A 24370-nucleotide genomic window follows, 5' to 3' on the forward strand; every position below is an offset into this window, starting at 1 on the left:
AACACTGATTTGAACGATCTATTCTGTAACATCAAGAAGTTTTCAATCAAATAAAGCCATAGGCTATATAAATATACAGTAGGCTAGTCTTCAATATCTCTACTACAATATTACAACAATAACAAACCTTATTCAATTTTGCCAAGAGTATAGAATATAGGCCTACTGAAATGTATATAATCCGATGTTTTTCATGATATGAAACATTTCTTTAATATATATCTAATATCAAAACTTATTTTAATCAAGTTCGTCCATTAAAAATATGCGTAAGGGCAAACGAAACAGCAAACGGTTATAATAATACAATTTAAATACAACTATACGCTGAATTATTCCACTTACCTGAATGCGTTCCCGCAGATTTTCCCTTTGGAAAGTGAAACACATCTCCTGTCCAGGTGTGCGCGCTGGAGGAAACCCCGCCCAGAACCCTACTACGGCGAAGGCTGGCCTCATGAATAATTAATTAGGTAATGCAGCAGAGTTTACAAACTCTCCAATGACGAAGGCGTATGTTAATTACGTTCGTGTGACGTTCGCTATTCGATTTCAACGCTCAAGGCTTGTTTTATGAATATTAATACTGGGTCATTAAAATTAAGAACACAGTCTTCACCATAGTACCATCCGTAAATTCGCGCCCGGTGTGAACAGGAAGAGCACGTAACGGAAGTGACTAAACAAGCCCCAACGCACATACCTGAACATTAACTAAGTTGTAATTGTTGCTCAAGCTATAATGACCACATAATGACTAACTTGTGGGTCGTGTTGTGACTGTGAGATTTTTACACCAGTTCTAGCCAACTGTAAAGACTTAAACCGGATTATAGCAGTAAAGACTAGCCTACGGTTACGATATGGTTTAATAAACAAACTACAAAATTACAGTTTAGCACAAAGAAAGCCACATGTTATTTAAATAAAAAAAGCCTAAATCTATATTATGAAACATCGAGATGATAACAGCCAGTTTGGCCCAAATATTATTTCACAATAGTCTTAGTAAATATAACAGTGATGGTAAAGAAGATGTTTGATGGTGATGTTCAAGTTTATGATCAATAAAGTGAATTTAAATAAATAATTTTCAATTATTTGAACAAATTTATATTTAAATCTTTACAAACACATTTGCTTTTTTATTAGAATTTGTGATTGTGCGTTAACGTTCATCTGTCCAGCAGAGGTCAGACTTAGTACTGGAAATAATAAAACACTTTAAGATTACAAGAAAAAATTAATTGAACCACTAAACACAATTGCAGAATTGAAGTACCTTGGAGTAGCATTCACATAACACGGTAGGCCTATATGAATATGGTAGTTATGCAAGCCTACCGTAAAATATTACTCATTGAGAGAGAGAGAGAGAGAGGGATAGGCTACATGACACACTTTATGTCACGAAGTGGGAGGAAACTATTAGTTTATAAGAAACGGACAGGCTGTTAACAACATTTCCATATTGATACATACTTATAATTTGTTCCTAAGCAATTACAACTTCTCCATGACATTTTAATCAATACAAAAATGCGCTAAAATGTTTCTATGCTGCGTTTCTGCAGCGCAACTCTAGGTGGAGCCGTACAGCTGGTGTTCTGCAAGAGTTTAGACAGAATTTCAGCCGAAGACTCACATAGTTTCTGTCTCCCTATGGACATTATTTTATGGTTTGGTAAACCTAACACGGAATGTGGACTTGACCAAAATATCAAGTGTCAAGGCTCAGGATAAAGACCCTAAATATGCGCCGTTAAAGCGGACTCCCGTGGGAGAAGTGTCCTCTTACGTTTATGCTAATTCAAACCATGTCCGACGCTTATGATCTTTTGTTTTCTCTTTGAAAACGTTGAGACTTGTGTTCAGATTCCTACTGGAACACCAGCGGGAATTTTTCATCATAAAGAAGAGGACAGGTGACCCCTTCTCTGAACTTAAGCAATTATACAGAGTTTATTATAGTTTGATCGGGCAGTCAGCGGCATCTGCGTGTCAAATAGAGAGTCTATTGTGTGGATGATTAGATCCTTCCAGTGTTAAAACTCAGGTCGGGTCCGATTGCGATCTAAAACCTAAATCCCTCCACACGGAGGCCGGTGGGATCAAGCTACGCTCGCGGTGCGCTCTTTCTCTAAGTGGATCAGTCCATTAAGAAAAAAGAAAAGAAAACATTGTTGTTTACATCCTCCGTATGACCTCAGTTGACCTCTCCGCTCCAGCATTCCTGCCATAGTTTTGACATTTAAGCGCAAGTACACGAGGCGGACAGGGAAAACAAGGCTTAATCACACCCGAAGGGCGAGCGGGAGATAACAAAACAACTTCTTAACCTGAGAGTTCAGGGAGGTGAATGGATGCCACTCCATCTGCGCATCAGCCTTTTCATTTTCTCTTCTCGCCTTTTAAAGGCGCTCCCTCTTCCTGCGAGCCCGGCGGATGATTCTTTGAAAATGTTATTTTAATAATTACGAACGCCGGGAGGGCCCCTCGCCGAGCTCCTTTCGTATGAACTTGAGTTTTGATGCTCAAATGGGTTTTCACAGCGGGATGAAGAAGCACGAGCGCAGAGCCACAGGAAACCGAGAGAGGACAAGAAAAGCTCTGAACCTGTTTGAAGTCTTATTTAGTAGCTAATAGGGAATGTTCTCAGGGTTATTATAGTTAACTAAAACTAAAATTCTTAAAGTAAATTTTCAGTTGCTTTAAATTACATACACTCTTAAAAATAAAGGTGCCATAGAATAACCTTATTTTTGTCTAAATGGTTCCAAAAGGTAAGAAAGAGATGGTTCTTTAAAGAACCTTTGACTGAATGGTTCTTTGTGAAAACCAAAAATGGTTCTTGCATCGCTGTGAAGAACCTTTTGAAGCACCTTTATTTTAAAGAGTGTAGACGAAAAAGTTCTGAACCTGTTTGAAGTCTTATTTAGGGAACGTTCTCAGAACGTTCTGGAAGGATTATTATAGTTAACTAAAACTAAAATTCTTAAAGTAAATTTTTAGTTACTTTAAATTACATACACTCTTAAAAATAAAGGTGCTTCACGATGCCAAGAACCTTATTTTTGTCTAAATGGTTCCATAAAGAACCTTTAACATCTGAAGAACCTGTCTGTTTCACAAAAGGTTCTTTGTGGTGAAAGAAGGTTCTTCAGATTATAAAAAGGTAAGAAAGAGATGGTTCTTTAAAGAACCTTTGAGTGAATGGTTCTTTTTGAAAACCAAAAATGGTTCTTCTATGGCATCGCTGTGAAGAACCTTTTGAAGCACCTATTTTTAAGAGTGTAGATGAAAAAGCTCTGAACCTGTTTGAAGTCTTATTTAGGGAACGTTCTCAGAACATTGGCTAACGTTCTGGTATAGTTAGCCTACCTAAAACTTAAACTAAAACTAAAATTCTTAAATTAAATCGCGTTGCTTTAAATAAAATTTAAAGTAAATTTTTGAAGCACCTATTTTTAAGAGTGTAGATGAAAAAGCTCTGAACCTGTTTGAAATCTTATTTACACTGTTAGACATTTCTGTAATTTCCACAGTTATTTACTGTATATCACCCAGTGTAATACTGCAAATTCCCTTTACAGTAAATAACTGTAATACCATTTGCATCATGGGAATTTTCTGTGACGTCAGACCCCACATACAGAGACTTACTGTATTTTTTAAAATTGCTGTATACTACTGTAACGGTCTCTTTGGCGCCATTATACTGAGGTCGTTTTATTTTACTCAGTTCTTACATTTGGATTGACACAATTTGCCCTACACCGTGTCTACAACACCGCAGCAGCTTGGGACTGACTACACTGGACGTGTTACATCGCTTGTAATGATTGGAAAATCCGTTTGTACTTCGTGTCAGAAAAAGCGCGAGCGCTTGGAGTACATCTGTACATCAGAAATATACCGGCGCATCACATTACTGTCTGCATCCACTGTATATAGTATATATAATTGGTTCTATATTGTTTTTTATCAGGGCAACGCTCTTTCTCTCTCTTTTTAATTTAGTTTTACTTGATTTATTAAAATAACTAAAACTAAAACTAAGTAAAACTAAACAAAACAAACAAAAAACACACAAAAAAATCACAAACTAGCATTCTTCCAGTAAAGTTAATGTAATGTTTGTTGAAAGTTATGGTCTTTAATAATGTTCTCAAAACAAAAATGTTATATGTACATTATTCATGAAATGTTTTTTTTTTTCTCAAAAGATTTTAGTTGGACATTTGTCTAAAGTTTTTTAAAAGTTACTACTTGTTTCAGCCCATACGGAAATGTATATGACATATATGCCCCTATATCAGTAGTGATGTTGTCATATATGTTACATATAAGGCAATATATTATTATCACATCCATCTTCTGGATATATGTATATGTTTATAACATATATGAAATTCCCATAATACAATTTAGCTATATATAAACATATATTTAAAGTATGTATATGGTTAATTTTTAGTGTGCTATTGCATGTTATGACCATACATGTTAACAATATATATTAAAATGGTATATTGTATTATATGATATGACCATATATGTTACCAATAGGCCTATAGGCTATATCAAAATTTTATATGGAACTATATGTTTTGACCATTTGTTAACAATATATATTGAATTTATATATGCAAGTTTATTAGCCATATATGCCTAAAAGATACTGCTCATTGTAAATCATATAACAAAATTACTTTTTGCTTAACTTTATTCATTGTTTCAACTCAATTCATTATACTACATGCGCGAATCAGCGCGATTGTGCTTGAACCTCACAATACCGCTTCTGCGCATGCGCCAAAATTCAAACACAACCGCGCCAACGGCAGATTCTGAGCAATGGCTGCAGCTAAACAAACAGTCATCTGCCTAAAGATGTTTTTCTTAGCAAGTGGAAGGATAACAATGCTAATATTACATAGAAACTAAGTGTTATATGATTGTTTTGGACTGCAAGAGCCTCTGTCTCTATACAGATCCGTTTCAAATATTCCCTGTCAGTGTTTATGTTATGATTACAGCTGTGTAGAGATACTGTAAGCTCGTTGTTTTCACTGGATAAGCAATGCAACATTTGAAAATTAATTAAAACTCTCTGACAAAAGTAATGGAGCAAAATTATAATGTTTATCTCTGAGATGTAGTCTAGTCTAGACTATAACTATAAAGCTGCACAAAATGGAATTACTCAAATACAAGCACCTTGAATTCATACAGTACTGTACTTGGTTATATTGCACCAAGTACATTGACATGTCAGTGACATGCCTATGGTGGGTGCATAAGCACATACATGCGCATATTACATAAAGGTACAGTACACTAAAAGATGTGACTTTGGGGTTTTGAAAATATGGTTAACCCATGGTAGTCAATTTTGTTCATATCTTTGCTGATAATTGTGCTTTTCCTGTTTGTGTCCATTGAAAAGGTAATGAGTCCAGAAAGACAAGTCCAGAAATTCTCAGAAAATAGAAATGGAGGCTGAACCTGCAGATTGTGGATGGCAGTGATGTGAATGATGGAGCATCTACCCAGAAAAGGTTACATATTTTATTGAAACCAAAACTAGCATCTGCAATATACATGTAAACAAATCAACTGCCCTTTTTAATTTCTTTTCTCCAGGCCAAAACAATGCCCTCATTAGTTATTATGAATGTCAACTATTTATTTCATTGATGGTAAACAAGATAAGTAATCTTTTCCATGTAATTTTTGTGTAAACCACCCGCAACAGCGACACGTGACAATAAGCGACCCGGAATTCTATTTTAGAAATATTTTTTTTATTTTCTGCGACGTTGCGGCAGGAACAACATACAAATTTTGACAGCGATAATCTCAGGTAATGATTATGTGCTTTATTCAATGTTGCAAAAAGTGTCTAATGTGAGTTTGAATATTATTTTGCGTGAGGTTTATAGCCATAGTGAAAGCAACAATAGATATTTTACCTCAGATCTTGAAAATAAATTAAAGCAAACTGTGAACTCACTGCGAACCAACTTCCATAACAAAGATGGTATCAGTCACTCACTCACTCAAAACTGTTCAGTCCATTCACATCTGAATCATCTATTTTCTGTGTCTACTTTTCTTTACTTCACACGTGCCATGCTTTTGCTGTCAATTAGTATCTACACTGAACGCGACAAAGCATTGCAAATCATTTGAACTTTGTGTCAGTACGTCATAAATAGAACGAGTCATCAGTTTACTGTCAGGGATTTGTCGCGCTGCGCCGCATCCAGTGTAGACAGCATCACTGATTATAATAAGTTCTATTGTGTTTTGTTGCGTCGCGCTGCTTGCATGCGGTGTAGACACGATGTTAGTTAACGTCGCTTTTTGATGCTGCGTTTGAATTTTCATGCCACATTATTTGAGATTAGGCGGGACAAACATTTTTCTCTAGCGGGCCGCCTGTTGAAGAACCCTGCTGTAGAGGCATATTATTTGCATGGGCATGTAGGCTGTGCTTTGTTGTTGTTCTGCCTTGTCCTTAAGAAGGTGGCGCTCATATCAAGTGGTATCTGGGAATATTTTACAACTACAGCTTATAATTATTACATAATTAGTATTCTACAGTCTTTTAAATAATCTTTACCAACTATGTTTTAAAACTCAATATACACTACTCACAAAACGTTATTTATGGAAAATGTAAAAAGTTCATGCTACAGTGAAATTATATCATGAAAGTAGGGCAGTAGAAGCATGCAGTGGTAATTTCTTCATCTCAAACAAATGGTGGTGGCTATACTGCAACAAAAATGTCAATGTCTCAATAACTTGTCGTGTGTCCTTGAGCATCAATTACAGCTTGACAACGACGTCTCATGCTGTTCACAAGTCGACTTATTGTCTGCTGAGGCATGGCATCCAACTCTTCTTGAAGGGCTGCCCTCAGGTCACTGAGGCTCTGGGGTGCAGGGTTTCGACCCTCTGCACGACGACTCATCTGATCGCATAGGTTTTCTATGGGACTCAGGTCTGGAGAAAGTGCAGGCCACTCCATTTGAGGTACCCCAGCCTCCAGCAGCCGTTCCCTGATGATGCGATCTCGATGAGCTGGGGCATTGTTGTCCATGAAGATGAAATCAGGCCTGTGTTGCTCATGCAGAGGCACAGTACCATTCACAAGGTGTAGGGCAGTTCTGTATTGACTAGACACACAAATTTCTTCACTGGGGGCCTCTTGGGGATGGCAATAAACCAAAAACTTAACCAAACTGTGGGAATACAAAACTGCTGAACCACTACAATTGGTTGATGTTCTGTTTCTTATGCCTGTTCGGTGTTTTGATCAATTATATATGTAATTGTTTCTTATTTTTTTCTTTTTGAATTTTTTTTTCTATTTAAATTAAATAGATGTGTTGCTTTTTGTAGCTTACTGCACCATTTAACATTTTAGGCTTAAGGCATGAAATGTGCAATGCACTGCAACTTTGTAGATGCATACAACCTGTATTAAAAGATCATTTTAAAGATCAAAGTTCATATAGTAAAAGATCAAATATATGAAACCATATATTTAATAATTAAAAGATTGTCATATATAAGTGACTCATCACATATATGTAAATAATTTGCTATGCATATGTCTAATTTGTATATAACACATAATTAAAAAAGACATATATCTCACATATATTAATAATTATATACATTCCATATATGGCAATAAATGTATTATACATACATAAACATATTTTTGTGTGGGGTAGACTTATATGTCAATATATGAAATTGTCCCATTTTCTAATAAGATTTATATATGAATAGGACATATATAAAACATGCATTGCATATATTTTGTATATGCACATATATTACATTTCTGTATGGGAGAACATTCAGAGAACATTTAAAAGTAACATTCCCAAAAATATAAAATAGAATAAGCCCTTAATATTCGCATAATTTACATAACGTGTTACTTAAATCAAATACTTGGATCCCAATTATTATTTCACAGTTGTCTTAGTAAATGTAACAGCGATAAAGTTGTCTAAAGTTAATGACCATTTTGATGAACAAAATTAATTGGAATTTAAATTAATATTATTTTATTAATTTGTATAATTATATGAAGAATAAAAACACATTTGGTTTTCTTATTGTAAGTTGTGATGGTGAGTCAGTTCATCTGTCTAACGTTTTTTAAATGTTTCTACTTGTATCCGAATGTTCAGTGAACATTTAAAAGTAACATTGCCAAAATGTTTGCAAAATGATAAAATGGAATGTTTCGCATTTGCAAGAAAAAAACATTTGGAAAATATTCAGAAATAACGTTTTTATAACTTAACAAGAACATGAGCAAAATATCTTCCAACATATTTTTGTTAGCTGGGGGTTCTGACCAAAACATACTGCAACCAAACCTGACGAGTCTCTCCGAGCTAAAACACATTTACTGTGGTAAAGATAGCATTGTGCAAATGTAGTGCACCGAGGGCTGACGCTGAGAATTACGGTTCACAGACTCTAAGCAGTGCAGTACTTTCTAGTTAAAACTGATTTATGCCGTCCCGACGTTCCCACACTCATTATTTGTGTACAACTTCAGTTTTACAATGTGCCTCTGCTCTCGATTAGCGATGAACCCCCTCTGGATTTCTTATTTACAGCCACAGATTTAATTCAAGTCAAACATGTCAACATGGCTTAGGAAACAGTTGAGATCACTTGTGTGCACGGATCAGGCTTGGCTAAGTAAATATTGCTGGCCTGTAGTGAAAATAAAGCCCGGCTCAGGTTACGATAGAATTAAACGAGCAAATGTTTGCTGTAGTGACGTTGGCATGTGCGTACACCGTACAATTATTCCACAGACCTCACCGAGTGAGCTAACTGTCTCTATCTCGCACACACAAGCACAAATTATATAGTACAACCACGCGTATGATGATACATGCTCGGTTACTGGACTGAATTTCAGCTAGAGGAGCTTAATATTTAGATTGCGGAACCCTTAAAGCAATAGTTCAACCCAAATGGAAAACTTTCTTTCATCTGTGGAATATAAACAAAGATATTTTGCAGAAGCTGTTCTTTTTTTATACCTTAAAAGCAAGTGGGAATAGAGCCTGTCAAGCTCAAAAAAAAAAAATTAAAAAACAGCACTATTAAAGTAGTCAATACTATTTATATTTCTATACATTCACACGTGTGTGTGTGTGTGTGTCTATAACACTACCATTCAAATGTTTGGTGTTTTTTTTTTTTTTTTTTTGAAAGAAGTCTCACCTAGGCTGCATTTATTTGATCAAAAATACAGTCAAAACAGTAATATTGTAAAATATTATTACAATTTAAAATAACAGTTTTCTATTTGAATATACTTTAAAATGTAATTTATTCCTGTGATGCAAAGCTGAATTTTCAGCATCGTTACTCCAGTCTTCAGTGTCACGTGATCCTTCAGAGATCATTCTAATATGCTAATATGCTAATTCGCTGCTCATAAAACATTTCTTAATATTATTAATGTTGAAAGCAGTTGTGGTGCTTCATGTTTGTGTGGAAACTGTGGCAAATTTTTGTTGATAAACAGAAAGTTCAAAAGTACAGCATTTATTTATAAATGTGATAACATGATAAACACGATAGAAGATAAAAAGAAGAAAAAAGCGAGGTTTGAGCGACATAAAGTAAGGGTGAGAAGATGATGACAGAATTATTTCTAAACATAAACTACTTAAGCATGATTTATATGCTTTTGAAGGTGTTTTAAACAGGCGTGGTGTAGGTAGAAGTGATAAATTTATACTAAATACAACTTACAAAAACAACAACAACAACAACAAAACAAGCTATATAACAGAGTAAAAAACCTAGTAAATCCTAAAATTCTAAAAAGATGTACAGAATTTTTTTTTTTTTTTTTACCTGTTCCTTGAAATAAATTGATTTTCTAAATGAAATTACCAATGCCACATCTGAAAGAGAAAGAAATATTAGATGCACTTAAAAAATAAAAAATAAATAAACTAAAAGTTTGGTGGATACAACATACAGTGTGCAAACGCACTAACCAGTGGGTTATACTTGGATCTATTTTGAATAAAAAAAGTTACCTCCTGCATATCTGCATGCTAGTCTCTGAGTGCTTAAAGCAATAAAAGCTTGTATGTGTGACAGTCTAATTTAGGAAACGGCTACCCACGCTGGATCCAGTGCTATACGGGGCTGAAACGTTCAACAGTAAAACAATTCTTCACTGCCTCTCTGCAGACCTCTGCCATGTTTCTGAAACCTTACGAAATGAAAGCCAACAGGGGGTAGTGTGCAATCATTCTCCTCCATCTGGCCTGTCCACTTAAATTAGCCGGGCCTTGCATCCAACGGCATCTGTTTCCAATATGGTGCAAGGACGGAAGGGTGGGTGCTTGGCTTTGCAGCGGAAAATACAGCCTACTGTACTTTTAAATAGCCCACGGGAGAAGCGGGACGGATGTGGTCCGTATATCGCCTTATCCCCAGATTCCTTGTTGCTGGACTGCCACTTCTTCGGCTTTGAAAGATGTCAAATGTACAATTAGGGAGGAATTTGTGTAATGCTGTCTGTGCACGTGAGCGCAGCTCTGGTGGCACACGTTTCCCATGTCCCCTACGCACTTTGCTTTGAACGCTTGCAAATAAGACTTAAACATTACTGCTTGCATTGATTTAAAAGTGCTGCTGCTCCTTATAAATCAGACTTTTTTTTAAATTGAACTAAAAAGGGTTTTTTGGAGCAAACTGCATGCTTGTGCACCAAATTGTTGGCGCAGCAGTGAAAAAAATAACACTAGGCTAGTGACGTTATCTTGACATGGCTACAGATGTGAACGAACAAAGCCTTTATATAGCAGTCACACATCACTTTACGCCTTTGCTCGAACATAAATATTCCTGTTTTTACACATGTGCACATTCTTACGGTGCTAAATCATACATCCACAGCCTTTTTTTCCTTTTTAGCATGTTCTTAAAGTGAGGAAAGGCAGTGAAGACAGTCCATACTTCTGGACTGCTTAGACCAGCAGGTTCGAACTCTCATCCAGTGATGCTCAGACATTTCCTGTCCCACAGCAGTCTGGCTCAAACCGCAGCTTTAGCGGAGCTCTGTGGCAAACGTTTCTGACATTATACAGAGACAAACAGTACAAGAGCTACTTGCAAGATTCTTTCTGGGCACCAAACTTTTCTAATAAGAAATTTGAAATGTGGTTCAGTTTTAGAGTTCTGTCATCATTTACTCACCCTAATGCCTTTCCAAACTTGATAATGTTCTTCTGCGGAGCACAAAAGGAGATAATTTGGTCATGCAATCACAATGCAATCTCAAAGAAAGAGGATGCAATCTTTCAAGCTTCAGAAAGGACTTAAAGAAGTGATTCACCCAAAAATGAAAATTTGCTGAAAATGTAGTCACCCTCAGGCCATCCAAGACGTACATGAGTTTGTTTCTTCATCAGAACAGATTTGGATAAATTTAGCATTATATCACCATTGTATCCTCTGCAGTGAATGGGTGCAGTCAGAATGAGAGTCCCCAAAAGCATAAAAACATCACAGTAATCCACATGACTCCAGTCCATCAATTAACGTTTTGTGAAGTCAAAAGCTTTGTGTTTGTAAGAAAAAAAAAATCCATCATTAAGGCATTTTAACTTTAAACCATTGCTTCTGGCCAAAATATGAGTCCATAATCCATAATAACACTTCCTTTAGTGAAAAAGTCCATCTTCTTTTGTCACATCAAAATCCACCAACATATTTGTTCAGAACTGTTCTGGACCATTTTCGCTTGTAAACAGTGCATAATCTGTTCATATTTCTCTATTGATTCAAATAAGATGAGTTTTACTCTGAAGTAAGCAATATTATGGACAGAGGACTCACATTTTGACCAGAAGGTTTGAAGTTTAAAATGTCTTAATAATGGATTTCTTTCTTACAAACACGCAGCTTTTCACTTCACAAGATGTTAACTGATGGACTGGAGTCATGATTGTTGATTATTGTGATATATTTATAAGCTGATTGGATTCTCATTCTGACGGCACACATTCAGAGTTCTCCAAATCATATGCCGAAGAAACAAACTCATCTACAACTTGAATAGCCTGAAGGTTAATAAGTTGTCAGCAAATTTTCATTTTGGGGTGAACTATTCCTTTAAAAGCACTACAAAAAATGGTCCATTCAGCTTGGCTCAGCTTGGCTCAAACAGTAGAACATGGTGCCAGCAATGCCAAGGTCATGGGTTCATTATGCATGAACTGATAAAATATACACTTTGAAAGCAATATAAATTGCTTAGTACACACGCATTTGCCAAATGCATGGATGAAAATATGGCAAATATTCTCAAATTCTAAATTTAAAGTCCCTTTTCACTAATAATCTTTCTTTCCAGTGAGATTTTAACTTGAGAACCATGGATCATTAGTTCAGTGAAGTTCATGAATGAATTATTCAATCAACTGTGACCCTGGACGACAAAACCAGTCTTAAGTGTCAATTTTTCGAAATTGAGATTTATACATCATCTGAAAGCTAAATAAATAAGCTTCCTGTTGATGTATGGTTTGTTAGGATCGGACAATATTTGGCTGAGATACAACTATTTGAAAATCTGGAATCTGAGGGTGCAAAAAAATCAAAATATTGAGAAAAACGCCTTTAAAGTTGCCCAAATGAAGTTCTTAGCAATGCATATTACTAATCAAAAATTAAGTTTTGATACATTTATGGTAAGAAATGTACTAAATATCTTCATGGAACATGATCTTTACTTAGTATCCTAATGAGTTTTGGCATAAAAGAAAAATGGATAATTTTGACCCATACAATGTATTTTTGGCTATTGCTACAAATATACCCCAGCGACTTAAGACTGGTTTTGTGGTCCAGGGTCACAACTGATTCATTAAAAACATTGGACTCAAAAACTAGATTTGCACAGTCATAAAAACTACTTTTAGCACCGTTTTATGGTGCTTTTATATCCCCATTGAAGTCTGCAAGCTTCATTAATTTCATAAAAAACCAACTTTAACAGTAAAGTCCACTCAAGAAAGAAAGGGTTTGGAGCGACAAACACAAACAAACAAACCAAAAATGACAAAATGCTAATTTTTTGGTTAACTACTCATTATAGTAGCCTAGTCAATAAGCCACTGGATTTGTTTAAACATCTTGACAAATGAGTTAATGTTCAAATGGTTTGTAATTGTTTGTTGTAGTAGTTCACATATATCTCAGCAGCAAGTTAGCGCTAAACAAAAGATCGCTGTGAGAAATGATTTGTTGTTGTACATGTCTCAAGGGACAGAGTGCCACACTGAGTCGTGATCTCAGACGCAGGGCTGAAATGGCAAAGCGAGGTGTTGTGTCAAACCATCTGGAAGAGATCTGGCATTTTTCAAAATCCATTTTGTTTATCCAGAGGCAAAGACACACATACTCGAAGCGGCCATACAGTTTCCAATGCTGAATGAATGAATTCCATTTTTCCATTCACACTCAGGAAGGAGATGCACTGCAAAATCTGATAAGCCTGATGACAAATCAGAAGAATTGCTGACAAGCTCCTGACATTTTTTGGCAAGGCTTCCCAGAGCCCTCCATGCATGCTGAAAAGTAGATCACTTTGGAGGGCTCCTCTCAGCACAGAGATACTCAAGAAATGTGGTAAATATATTTGTACTTTTTTTTTTTTGGTAGAATGTCCAGTAGGACTGCAACAACAGCTATGAAAAAAATCATAATAATAAACAAATAAATGAATAAATATAAAAATAATACGACTCAAAAAAAAAAATCAATTTAATGTAATAAAAAAATAAAAAATAATGTAATAAAAAAATAAAAAATAATTTAATTTATTATTATTATTTAAATTTTTTAAATGCATAAAAATATTTTTGTCTGATTAATCAAAAATAAAAATTAAATTAAATGATTATAAGAATAGCTGTTGGATACATCCTGCGTCAAACCATTGTTGTTCACACTGCTTATATACTGTAGTTAAATTGTTAGAAAATGTTATAAATTTAGCTCACAAAATGTGCCGTCACTTGCTTGCCTTAACAAATGCCACTCATATCACTATGTTTATATTTGGGGTAAAATTATTAGTTGCAATTTTGAAGTTGCATAGCTTGCTTTCAATTTTTGCTTTAAGTTTTGACCTTTTTTTCTGAATATTTATTATGATGAACAGCAGCCAATAAGGACAATAACTAAAAACATTTATACAACAGGTTAATAATAAAAAATCAATGTCCTCCACAATGACTGGAAGGAAGACATTCAAGCAAACCAATGAACATGGACGTTTTTGGAATGAAAAGAGCCATAATTCTCCAGAAAGATGAAAAATTATTTAAAAAGCTAATATTGGAATGAAGAATCATACAAAGGGGGGCCTGACAGACAAAAAAAAAAGAAAAGAAAAAGTAAACTGTTAGCTGCAATGCTTGAGGCAAGAAGTGACAGGAAATAAGATTTATGGATTGTAATTTACTCTTCTGTGGTAAATTTGTTTCCAAGCTAGGAATAAAAGTAAATATTTGAATGTCTCGTGCACTTTATCGAGTGTCAGTTGAATTTCTGCCATGCCCTGAAAGTTTAGACGTTTCTAGTGCTTTTGGAGTTGTGGTTCCTTCCTGTTTCTATAGCCATGGTTACAGCCAACTAATCCACAGACATTTGTTACAGTTGCGAGCTTTGAACTGCAGGTTGCAGAGGGCAGATTTCTCACACATGGAGAAGGAATTCAGACCATTGAAAGATCCCTGTCCCACACTGTTTTGAGATTAAATACTCGGATATATATATTCAAGTGTTCTCCACATGCTTCGGGCCGCCCTATAGCAAGACTCCCCACATTTTTCAGTCGGATGGCATGCCAAACTCATCTGCGGTCATCTTCAAACGAGCCAAACGCCTCCGGCAACACCTCCTTTGTGTTTATGCGCCGCCTGAAACATGTTAAAAGGTTTCATTTCTCATTTAAGGCAAGCATCGTTAACGTAAGCTGTTTGTAAAATATTCACTCCACCTTATATTTGGAAGTCAAAGGTCAAGAGGATCCATCAGCGGCAACATGAGGATTATCCCGTTGACATTCCAATTTCGGAGTCTTTTCTCTCTGACTCATGGGAGAAAGGTCTTGCTCTCTGTGCTGGCAAGCCAGGCATCAAGGAGCAATTACTGTCGCATTAGGGATCATCATGACATGCTGCTCAAATACACAGAGAAGCTACTGTTTTCATCTGTTCCTTGAATGCACGTCCATCAGGTAGACACATTTAGCCTGCCTAAAGCCCGCCTGGAGAACTTTGAAGTGCGTTCGTGAGGAACAAAACTCTCAGGTGTCCTCTAGTTGAACCTATCACAAACGATTTAGCACCTCTTGGCGCGATTTCACTTCATTATTCACGTACCCTTCCACTGTCCTTTTAAGAAGAAATATGGCTATGGTATATTCCGTTGATGGGATGTTATCTTTGGCTGGTGGAGAGGAAATGATTTTGTTTCCCCCCCTTCGTTATATGCTGAAATATTCACTACAGAGCTTTGGCTAATGATTGCTTCTCAATTACGCAGTTTGTCATTTTGCAGTTACTGCCACTGGATTCACAAATAAGATGTAAGCAATGCAGGATTTATCTGCTTTGCACTTTAAATGTGTTGAAATATTTGCTACAAATCATTTGCTAATGATTTCTCTGCAATTACACTGAATTATTATGTTGCATTTCAGAGTTTCGTGGAGTTTGCCCTTTTGGCAGTCGGAAGTGCAGAAATAAGTAATGATCAACCTTTTCATTAAATTATGTGCTGAATTCCTGTGCTGAAAAGCATTTTCTAACAATGGCTTCTCAATAACTCCAAGTTGTGGCTTTATTATGCATTTCGTCAGAAACCTATGAAAATATTGCAGTTTCAAGTAAAACCATTTGCATCACAGTCTTTGTCAGAAACGTTTGTACACATTTGTAAAAGTTCCTGTACAAAATAATCACTACAAATCATTTGCTAATGATTTCTTCTCAATTACACAAAATCATTCATGTTACAAAGAGTTTGCAGTTTCTATAACTAGAAGTGCTGAAATGAGATATTTTCAGCTTTTTAATTAAAATATATGTTGAATGACTTTGGTAAAGCATTTGTCAAGAATTGTGTCTCGAATATCCTAAATTTTGGTATTGCACTATAGAGTTTGTCAGAAACATATATAGATGCAAAGAAGTTATCAGGTTTTCACTTGAAATGTGAAATATTCACTACAACACATTTGCTAATGATTGCTTCTCAATTATGCTGAATTATCAAGTTGCACCATGGAGTTTGGAGTTCCTGCCACTGGAAGTACAAGAAAATCATAATCAATCAAAATCAAATATTCATTATGAATCCTCAGATGAAAATTGCTTTCAACCATGCTAAATTATTGCATGATAAATTTTGTCAGAAGTGGTTGTAGACAATTGCAACTACTTATTTTCAGTACAAAGCATTTGCTAACGTTTGAGCTAAAATATCATGTCACATTATGGAGGTCATCAGAAACGCCTGCAGACGTATGCAGTTCCCGCCACTGGAATCGCAAATAAAACTTGAGCAACAATGGACTTATCAGCTTTTCCTTTTTTCTTCAAGTGAAAGAGCATCGGAATTCTTGACATTCCTGTCAGAGCCGGCTCTGGTAATGGATCTCAAGATGGCAGATCTGTATTGTAGCAGCTCATCTGAGATGTTCTGGGATAGCTCTCGGCTTACAGGAACCTCCCTGAAAATGGCTTCAGGTGCAGGGATTACCGCTCTTCTGTGTGCTGAACAAAACCCAGGCTGAGTTTCCCCTCTCAGCACCAAATCCCACAATGGGAGTTTACATCATAACCACAAGAAAGAAATGATGTCTCACCAAACAATGCATGTTTATCTGACCCTGGACCTCGCGGGATCGCCCACAAAGTGACTTCTTAGACTTCTATTAGTTGTGGATGCAACGAGAGAGGATTGAGCGATTAGATGATGGTCCTCGGGGTACAGAGCGTCAGATCGGTTTTTGTTGTGCCATTTATTGTCGCATTATTGAATGAAGAAAGTGAAACGAGCTTTCGCTGCATCACCAGCCTTCGAAGTTAATGTTTAAAGGTGACGCTCACTTTAAAGTTAGCGATTAAACACATCGATCCACGATTTCACAGACTCTTTATTCTTCTGCTGCTTTCGGCCTGGGTAATGTTACACAGAAACCAGAACCTGGCGAAATATTTGCGTAATGGCACTGGAATGGGCTTTTAACCTATACAGCTCTCGACGTTTAGTCAGTGGTCACTCGGACTGTGATTTTACCACAGCGGGCCTTGAAACCATTTCCGCAAACAGATGGCATCAAGGCTGTCTATGGTAACAATTAAGCCTTTAAAGATGCCTGGACACCCTGAAAAGACAAATTAAAGCCCATCCTTCCTATACACCAACCAGCCCACAATGTCTGGAGCTGGCGACCCCGTCCCAGAGCTTTCATCCCGATCGCTCATCTAGCAGAAATTGATTAAAGGCCCTCTAGATTACTTCCTTTTCACAAAGCTATTATTTTCCAATAACAGGAGTCCAGATTGAAGACTGTTTAACCGTTGTGTCCCTCCGCTCATTCTTATTTGTGTTTTTGTTAGGGGTAAATGAAGCGGCCTCGCTGTTTTTCTCGCTCGTCATCAGGCTCTAATACCGGAGCTGCTCGGGTAACATTAGACGCTTAAACGTCTCTGAGCACCAGACCTGTCACGGCTCTGAGTGAAACCAGTCACCCTCCAGACCTCGGCACAAAGGGCCTGGGTCACAAAAGGTTCTCTGAGAGAGTCTACTGTTGTATTTAAATGCTTTTGAAGTCACAAACAACAGAGTTCATCTGGATAATAGTGGTCCCTCATGACTTTGACCTCTCTGGGACGAGATTCCCCCATGACTGTAAGGCTTCTTTTCTTCCTACCGCTCCACTCATCACCTACGAGTCATGCTATCCCTTCCGGGGGTCATCGGCAGGGTTAGCGGGGTTAAAGGATCAATGCAATTTCTGCTGCCCTTAACAATGGAAGCAGACTTGCTGTTCAGGGATTAAAAATGTGGAAGTGAAACAGACTAACTGGACTATTAGCACTAGATTAGTCTGGCAACAAAGGGAAAAGTTGGATGCCTAAGAAAGGAAATAAAGAGGATTATGATGGTGAAGCAGGCATGTTAGGAATAGGAATACGTCATGCTTTCTGCTTAAAGGGATAGTTTACTCGAAAATGAAAATTCTGCCTTTATTTGTTCCGAAACTGTATTACTTTCTTTCTTCAGTGGAATACAAATGTCAGTTTTTGAAGGATATCCTGGCCACTTTTTTTAATACAGTAGAAGTGAATCAGGACCCGTGCACTAAAAAAAGAAAAAAAAGTGGTCGATATGACTTGTGCACTGTATTAATACAATAGTTTGTGAAATTAAGTCATTATTCTTTAAAAATGCATTTAAATTTTGAAGTACTTTATCGGCATGATTTTTTACATACAATATTGTCAAAGTATACAGTATATATATATATATATATATATATATATAATTAAAATAATTAAAATTAAATAAAATATTAAAATGAAATACTCAAAAAAATCTGTCGTGAATGGATTAAATCAGTGAATCATAAAATCATTCTTTTGAGTCAGACCTTCTGAATGAATTGTTCACAAAAACCATCTGAATGATGCATAAATCAGACTGATTCAGTTCTCAAGTTCAACTATTGTATGACTTCAGTAGAGTTGGAATACAGCACAAGTCTTACGGACTACTTTTAGGACACTTTTATGGTGCCTTTGGATTTTTTAAATTTCAAAAAGCCAGTATGCATTCATTATAATTGCACAAAAAATGCATTTGGCACAGAAAAAAAAGAAGCAAACATTCATTTTTGAGCGTACTAATCCTTAAGAATGAAGCTGAAAAGACAGATAAACAGCTGCTTGACATAAAAGATGAAGATAAAGAAGAGTGAGACACTTTGATTTTTGAGAGGAACACCAGAAGAACACTTGGCCTTTCAGAGTGTGCTTGGCAAACAGGATGTTCCACCGCTTTAAATACAGCAGTTATCCAAAACACCTGAAACACCTGCTTTTATCTGGGCTCGATATCGGAACAAGAACATATTTTCCATTCTTGTTCACTTGTGTATGGCAACTTCAACCCATTCAAGTCTCACTTCGGCAACATGAGACGTCTGAAAAAACGACTGCGCATGAAACATCAACCTCAAAAGAGGGGGAAGTCCGTTTGGGGAAAAAACAATATGCTTACAAATGGTTTGCCAAAAAAGCATTACAGTACATACGCACATGCAGGTGGTCCCAGACACGCAACACAAACAGACGTGTTTGATCGGACAGCATCTTCCCTGGTGGCTTTAGTGATTAATCTGATGGTGACTGACTTTTATCTGGAGGAACCTCACTGTTTGGAGACAAGTAAGAGCAGGTGCTGTTATGTCTCATGTCGTAGGCCTGTATTCTCCTCAGTTCAAGAGCATTGTGGAGGATCGTAGGGGTCAAAGAAGAGGTTTTGAAAAATAAAAAATCACACAATTTACCATACTTGTGCGTTTGAGCGTGCTAACCACTTCAATGCAATTTATTCCCACTCTTAAAAATAGAGGTTTCAGAAGGGGGTTTTGTAGCAATGCCATATAACCATTGTGGGTTCCTCAAAGAACCGTTTCTTCTTGGTGTGAAGAACATTTTAATCATCTAAAGAACCTTTTTTTCCACTGTAATGAATCTTTTGTGGCCTTGATTAGGCCTATATACCTCTGAGTGCACTGATCATTTTGTGGCACAATTAAAAATTATATATATTATGTTTTATCATGCGTGTTTGAAGATTGGCCAAACACTCAATTGTTAAATGAGCACCAGTTTTTCTAATGGCATGAAGGTATATTCTTTAATCCAATTAAAGCATATTTTCTTGAAAGTTTAACTTTAGTTTAAGATTAGAAGAATGCCACCATTGAAAACAAGCCAACCACTAAATGAGGTGACTGTGGCGGGAATATTGGGGAGTTTCCAGGGAGAGAAAAAGAGGAGAACACCTGCAATGCGATCTTTGGTTAAAAACTGTATAAAAGTGAGAGTTACAAGTGAGATGGTCAGATGTTCTTTACGCATCTCAGCTTTGTTGCTTCCACCAATAAAGTCTAATTTTGACATCTGGAACTCCTTAACGACTTGAGTGATTTTTGCAGAGGAGAGATGATCCACGGCAATGTCAAAGGTTCTTCATAGAACAATCAATGCCAATAAAGAAACTTTACTAAAGGTAACTGAAATTTAAATGTTTGTATTGAGCAATAATTCAAATGTGCTTTAAAGCAAAGTTCACTCACTTACCTTTAACTCCTAAACTTTGATCTAATGCCCTGTTTACACCTGCAATTAAGATGCATTTTGGTTAATCGAATCACAATTAGATGGAGACACATTCCCGTTTACACCTGGTGTTTTACTTGCTCTTTTTTGTCGATATTGCACCACTTTCCTGATTTCTTTGAGGTAAGGGTCTACGGGCAGGTTTATGCATGGGCTTTCTCTGATCTTTCGATCTAATCATTTTAAATAAGCTTGTGCATTTTTTTCCACCTTCAAACCAAACTTACAATTTTAGACAGCCAAGTTTAATGTTTAAGAATTAGGTCAGCAGGCAGAGAGGTGGTGGCTGTTCAAACACATTTGATCACATGAGTGTCTACACTACGAAAGCAATCCGGTTGAATGCGTTTTCAACTACCTCGAAAGTGGACAAGCCCAAAATGTTCCAGACCCCGTTTTCACCTGTATTTAGCATTGTGCATTTGTGATCAGATCGACAAAAACACATCTGAACACCAGGTGTAAACAGGGCTCACGAGTGGTGGCCAACACAGCATGCTTTCTGGAGCAGAAGATATGACTTGCGTCTTCTGAGCGGACCTTTCATCATCAATTCGAGCGTCAAAAGTACAAGCGCGTTTTAACGAGGAACCACAGCTTACTTTTTGACGGAGGGGAACAAAGCTGGCTTTTGTGAGGCTGTTCTGGGAGGCCAGTAGCTCTTGTCATGTACATGTGAAATTAATTATGAGGAAATACTAAAACACTTGGGTGGAAATTGCTTTTCACCAGATGTTCCGCATGTGAGGATCAATTTAGTATTCTTAGCAAAGCGAAATGACTCCATAAGTTCAATTCTGGCCCCTTTGATGAAAGCCAATCTGTCACTCAAGGCACGTAAAAAAGGAGCTGAACTTCTATGCTACTGTTTGTTCCACTTTATGGAGCCTGAGGTAATATGATTACTTAACCAGGTTAGGAAAATAGAATGTTTCGTTCTTAGGTAGAATCTGACATAATGACAAGGGGGCCCAGTCTTTCTCAATGATCCATACACAAACCAAGCGAAGAGGGCCTTCGTTCTCAGCGATGGGAACAAGGGCCAAATGAATCAAAGATGAATTACAGCCTTTATATGAGATAACTGCGATCCGAGAATTAATTACCCGGCTTATTTACTTTTAAATAGGACTTCTGTCTCCTCTCATTGAGTTTCTCTTCTGTCTTCAGAAAACACTGCATGGCTCACATCCACGTTAGCTGATCTACAAGCAGTCCTGCAATGCAGAATATTGAATTAAGGTTGGGAACACTGACTTTGAGCCAGACTTAGATTTTCATGAATGAAGTCCTGCTAGAGCTCGCACTGTAATGCTTCATGGAATTTCTGTTTGATTAATAGTGTTGGCACAATGAGGCGCAGATTACGCACTCCATCTTTGAAAATGATGCATTTACTGAATTCAACTGTTTCTCCTAGACAGGATTTTTGTTTAAATTAGAAAAAGAGCAGAATATTCTCACGTCTCATCTAGAGTTACAAAATTGGACTGAACAATTTTACAAACTCAAGATGAACTCAAACGTTTCTCAACAAATTCTTCCAATACCAAAGTATCTGAAACTTAACTGAGAACAAGTGTCAGTAAAGACTTTCATAATGTTCTATTCATCAAAGAATTAAAAAAAGTATCACATAAAACTATTAAGCAGCACAACTGTTTTCAACACTGATCATGAGCATTTATTTCATCATCATGTGACACTGAAGACTGGAGTAATGATGCTGAAAATTCAACTTTGCATAACAGGAATAAATTATATTTTAAACTATATTCAAATAGAAAACAGTTATTTTAAATTGCAATAATATTTCACAATATTACTGTTTTTACTGTATTTTTGATCAAATAAATGCAGCTTTGGTGAGCATTAGAGACGTCTTTAAAAAAAATAATAATAATTGTTTTTTTTGTTTTTTTAAATCTTACAGACCCCAAACATTTGATATAAAATAAATAAAATATTCCTCTAGTTATAGCATTTTAGGAATATTGTAGGTTATTTACAACTTAATGTCTATGGGCAGCATTCAAGACATTCTGACAATTGCCACAGACAAAAACAATAAAACAGCAGGCAAGAGGGCAGCCCTGTGAATAAACATTTCAAGTATGTGACTATCACAGTGTTTTTAAAGTATAACCATAACATGTGTTGGCTTGAGACCAGTGTAACAGAATCACTTCCCAACCTTGTCTGTCCAAAGTTTTAAACAATCTTTCAACCCATGTCATGATCAGCTAAAAACAATAAACCTGGTTACTTACACCTGATATCTGGTCAAGGATACAAGGAAGGGACATGATGTAGCAGTCCAAAAAGCACTGTCTATGTTTGGATACTAGCATACTACTCATTGTATGAAGTATACATCCAATCTATATACAATACCAATTGTTATAAATGTTATGTGCCGCTTTAAAAAATAGGGTGAGCATCAATATCTGAATCTCTAGATATCTAAATCTGTAAACACATTGCATAGTTTGCAGTAAGCAATATACTAGAACTTATTCAGAACAGTGTTTATTTACATAGGGAAAATACATAACTGGACATTTATCCAACTAAAAATCTAAAGTATTCTTGTCTCAATCTACAATTATTTGAACTTACAATTAATTAAACATATTTTTTTGTACTTATGTAGGCTATTCTTACTATACATGCAGAAGTAAGGGTATTACTGTAAATGCAGGACAAGTCCACTGAGGGACATTGAAAATTATTTTCTTATATTGTAATCGATTGCATACCACAAATGCTATCCACAGACATTAAGCTGTAAATAAAAGTCAACAAAGATGTTTATTGCTATATTTTCAGGACACATGCTGAAACATTTCCACAGAGATGAGCAGGAGTGTGTGGCTATATTCAGAATAGCATACTACTCATACTACTTTTGCAGTATACAGTATGCATACATAGTATGCATATTTTCTGTGTGCATCCAATACTTAGATGACCAACTACATTTGCCAAAATATGAAGTGTACACTAAAGCACACTATATTCCACAATGCAATGCACTCAAATGGACTTTTTAAGTCCAATGTAATGAATATTAGTATGTTGACTTGTCATTTGAGTAGATAAAGTATTATTTAAGTATTTAAATTACTATTTTGATGTAGTTTCTGACTGCACTGCATTTTTAGACTTTAAAATGTTATTAAAAATGCTAAATTATATTTATTTCACAGTGACATGGTCATGTGACAACAACGTAGTATGCAACTGAAATGTTGCTGCATGCCTACTGTTTCACTAACTATTTTTTAATAGCGTACATATTATTCTACTCAGAATTCAGTACAAAGCAAGTTACTTACTTGCCTCTTCCTGTTTCCTCTGTAAGGTGGTCTCTGAAAATCAGGTGGAAGGGGGTACCAGCAGATTCAGGGAGGTCTTCGAACCCGGATCAAAGAGGTGTGTTCTTGAGCATCTGGGGTTTGTTTACGACAATGTTAGTGGCACATCACGGTAATGGAGTGTGTGACGAGAGAGAGAGAGAGAAAGAGTGAGTGAGAGACTTAAGGAATGAGAAAAGGCGAATTACAGGCACACTGTTTACCCATGCGGATGAATAGACATCAGCCGCTATTTGATTCTCTGCTGTAATTTAAGGCAGTGTTTGATCCAGCTGATTATTCTCTACACTTTGTGAACCCAGAGCAGTTTTTCACAGAGATAAATAGAGCAAACAGGCAATTAAGTCACATGACCCGAGAGGGCTGGAAACTTGCTGCATACTGATTCTTGCTTACTTAATGTGAATTCTATCTTCATTTACTGTCTTTTTCTGTGAAAAGTGCTGGACTCTCTTTTCCATGAAAAATGTTTTTTCAAAACACACAAAA

The 24370-nt window shown here is 36.4% G+C and overlaps 1 protein-coding gene and 1 long non-coding RNA gene across 3 annotated transcripts in view; one reads left to right on the top strand and one right to left on the bottom strand.

The window, feature by feature from the left end:
* The window catches only part of fermt1 (FERM domain containing kindlin 1), an 18543-nt gene extending 15951 nt beyond the window's left edge, over positions 1–2592 (bottom strand). Inside the window, exon 1 of one of the 2 annotated variants that reach the window (XM_058756982.1) lies at positions 2340–2592. The gene's annotated coding sequence lies outside the window, so the exon portion shown is untranslated. Of the gene's footprint in view, positions 1–345; positions 441–2339 lie in introns of those variants that run through there. The other variant, XM_058756981.1, reaches the window with a different exon arrangement.
* On the top strand, positions 1674–23946 carry LOC131527717 (uncharacterized). Its single transcript, XR_009267729.1, has 3 exons — positions 1674–1925; positions 5450–5561; positions 23869–23946. It is a non-coding gene; the product is annotated as an uncharacterized LOC131527717 (long non-coding RNA).
* Positions 23947–24370: the final 424 nt, after the last annotated feature.

The sequence above is a fragment of the Onychostoma macrolepis genome, chromosome 20 (assembly GCF_012432095.1).
Source record: "Onychostoma macrolepis isolate SWU-2019 chromosome 20, ASM1243209v1, whole genome shotgun sequence".
NCBI lineage: Eukaryota > Metazoa > Chordata > Actinopteri > Cypriniformes > Cyprinidae > Onychostoma > Onychostoma macrolepis.